The sequence below is a fragment of the Meleagris gallopavo genome, chromosome 4 (genome assembly GCF_000146605.3).
Source record: "Meleagris gallopavo isolate NT-WF06-2002-E0010 breed Aviagen turkey brand Nicholas breeding stock chromosome 4, Turkey_5.1, whole genome shotgun sequence".
NCBI lineage: Eukaryota > Metazoa > Chordata > Aves > Galliformes > Phasianidae > Meleagris > Meleagris gallopavo.
Window position 1 is genome coordinate 27,276,983 of NC_015014.2, and position 3,733 is coordinate 27,280,715.

The following is a 3,733-nucleotide window of genomic DNA, read 5'->3' on the forward strand; positions in this document are numbered from 1 at the left end:
AGGCACAGCGATAGAAGTATTAAAAATAATGCTTCTATGAACAACGAAACTTCTGTAGTCGAACTTCCTGTGGCTTCGTGCTTCCTGTTTATGTTCCTTTCGTGCCATGCATGGTGAGGGGTGAGCCCCGAGTGCAGCCTGCCCCAGGCTCTGCATGCTCCTGCCCACAGGGCTGGAGTTGAGCATGGAGCTGCTGAGGGCAGTGATAGGGCATTCCCCGTGCCTCTTCCTTTGGGAACGCGGGCTGGTAACAGTCCCGATGAGCTGTCCATTTTGGGTATCCAGCACTGAGGTGACATGTATAAAGTGTGGAGAGCCACGTTTAGTTCACTCCTTGGCTTTCCTCTGGACTTCTGCGTCCTCATCACTGTCACTTGAGAGATAACGAGGCTGCAGAGGAGCTCACCATTTCTCTCCTTTCTAAGATGGAGGATCGTTTGTTTGGCCACCATACAAAGGCCACCATACTGCAGGCCCATGCCAACACAGCTGCACCCATTTCCAGGCCACTTTTGGAGCATTAAGGACATGCTTCTGGAGGAGCTTGGCGAGGTGGAGATGTGATGCTGAAAATGATGGAGTTAAACATGGCATGGCTTTGAGCAGTCCTGGATTCCTGAGGATGACGGGTGCTGGCAGAGCTGATGGAACACCAGGCTGCACCCACAAAGCACTGCGGGCAGGGAGAGGTCGGGCAGAGTGCCACAAACATCTCAAATACCCGACTGGAGAGAGGGGAAGCCTGCAGGAACCTCACCCACAGAGCTAATAGCTTTGTGTAAATGTTATTTGCCAGAATTCCACTAAGTATTTACAGCTATTTTATGTGCACTAAATGTTCGCTTGCCAAGCAATGATGGATTGCCCCTGCTTTGAAGCTGATTGAGAACTATTACCACTACCACCTTATCAGGCCATTACTTATTAGCCCAAGGTATAAGACTATAATGCTTTCCAAGCAAGAAAACTCCTGACTCAACAGCCAAATTCATTCCAAAAGTGAAATGATGGTGTGGGATCAAGAGAAACGCGAGGAAATAATATGTAATTACCGTTTTTCCAGCTCCTTTATAGAGGGAGCAGGTGACTCAGCATTCCCATAAAACTACCTCCATGGGAAAGGAGGAGCTCTTCTTCCACCTGGCAGCTGCCTGCCTTTGCTGCAGTTATCTGTCTGCTGAACCTTCCCTTGGGGCGGCTGCTGCTACTTAGCAGCTCAATAGCATGCATACCTGCGGAGTGCTCCTTTCATTAAAAGGAGGATTTGCCACCCCGCATGGAATGCTTTAAAGCAAGGTGCAAATATGCAAATAATTACCACGAGCATCTCAGTTTTATTTATTTATTTCTGATTCCTCCCCCTGACTTAATGCACTAGTGATGTCTAGCTGGGCTCCTGGACCCAGCTGTGACCCACAGAACCAAGGAAGCGAGCCTGCCCTGCTGCCTTCTAGCTCTGGATGACCTTCTTGTTGTTGCTTTTTACCTCTTGGAGGTACTGCAAACACAAAGGCAAACATAACATTCTACTGGAGAGCCGCTGCATAGAGCAGTGTTACTTCTCACAGCGATGCACAAGAGTGCGGGTCCCTCCAACAGCAGGACACATTCGTAGCAGGCACTGCAACACTGAACGTGACAGTTGCTGTCTCAGGGGACTTACCATCCACACAGATATAAAGACAAAGAGTGAAACAAGAGCAGTGAGGAAATCCAATGCTGGCAGTTGGGGCTGAGGAGGGGGCTGAATTCCCTGCACCCAGGCTGGTGCTGAGGCTGTCTGAGCAATATCTCCAGGTTGTTTTTCAGTTTGGATGTTTAGCTCTGTCTATTTAAAACTCCCCTGCTTTGCAAAGTTTGTTTAATCTGTCAGCCTCTTTCTGATCTGTACGTGGCAAGTCAGCAGGTAGAAAACATTGTGAGCCTTCTGTACATCACTAATTAAATAAAGCATTCAAAATAAAGCTGCTACTCATATTTGCTATTAATAGCCAATGGTGTTTCTCTTCCCTCCCTCCCCTCCCTTGACCTCTTTCTGTTACAGATACAGAGCAACCCTGCTGGGGGCTGACACACGAGGATTCCTCCAGCTGCTTTGCTGCAATGCTTCCCCACGAGCCCACCCCAGCGGGATACCAGCAGGCAGCCAATTCTGGGAACAGAGGACTGCAAATCGATGCTGCTGCTGTTGGTTATCGGCCTAGCGCTGGCATCCCGCCTCGAGAATCTCTCCTGGGCTGTGTTGGCTGAGCAAACTCGAGAGAGGGGCAACGGTCAGAGCGACAGAAATGACTTGCTGGGGGAGAAGTGCAGCGAGATGGGCTCCTGGAGAGATGAGTCACTGCCAAACTGTGCTCCAGAAACAGCTCACAGAGCCAGCTGCTGCTGTTCAGAAGATGAACTTACTGGACTCTGCAGGCTGGCAACAGAGGTGCAGTAGATGAGCTTGGCTTCAGCTATTTCAGCATATGCAGAAGGTGGATCCATTTGTGCCTAGGAAGAATGGGAAGCCGGGCACGCAGAAGCTGTCCTGAAGCTATGGAGGCCAGCCTGGGCAGCTCCAAAGCAGGCAGCACTCCTTATACAGCACTTACTCGCCTGTTAATCATTAAATGCTGATTAGAAAAGGCAAAACAGCCAAAGCCTCAAAGGTGGTTCTGACTTTGTGGCCTTCTAGTACTTGAAGGGAGCTTACAAGCAGGAGGGGGAGTGACTTTGTACACATTCTGATAGCGATAGGGCAAGGCTTTAAACTGCAAGAGGGAAGACTGAGGTTAGACATTAGGAGGAAATTCTTTACTCAGAGGGCAGTGAGATGCTGGCACTGCTGCCCAGAGCTTTGGGTGCCCCATCCCTGGAGGTGCCCAAGGTTGGATGGGCCCTGGGAAGCCTGAGCTGGTGGGAGGCACCCAGCCCATGGCAGGGCTTGAGGGGGCTTTAAGGTCCCTTCTAGCCCAAGCCATTCTGTGATTCTATGATTCTATGTATTAGAAATGGCTCTGTATCTTGCAGTGACCACTTTTACTTAAGGTAGAAGAGCCTAAAATTAAACATTTATATTTTGCTTCTTTACAGTTGGCTTCTTTTTTTTCAGGATCACATTCAGCCATCACCCAGTCTGTGCTTCAGGGTAAGACAGGGATTGTGCCAAAGAGGAAAGTCTCAGGCTGTCTGTACCTAGCCCCACAAATGTGTGGGCACAGAGCTCAGCCTGGTTTGCCATCAGGAGGCAGCCTGAGCCAGAAGTGCTCTGAGACAACTTCAAAATCTTCTCTCTGTACTGCTGGAGTAGGGGATGGTGGGGTGACAGCCTGTGCCTATGTAGGCAATGATGAGAGGTGGGGTGTCGGTTAGTCCACGTTGGCCCATCTATCCAGGCGATGCCTTGGGAAGGTGCCACAGCTGGTTTGCTCCCCATGTCCCACTGCTCAACACCCCTAGCACGGAGTTTCCTACTGGGAGAGCCCCCAAAGAGGCCTCAGCCCCTGCACCGGGTGTCCCTGCCTGAGCAGGATTGGGGCAGAGGGGCCAGAGGGCCCTGCCCACCTCAGCCATGCTGTGCTTCTGTCATTCCTGCTGTGGGTTGTTATTCTGCCTCTGGGTTCTTTCTGAGAGAATCCCCTAGTGGCTGGGTAAAGCAGCAGCTTAATTAATGAGGGCACCTACCTTCACAGAAAGCGTGAGAGGCTTTGTGCTGCAAAAGAAAACCTTTATTCTCACATTGGTCTTCTTT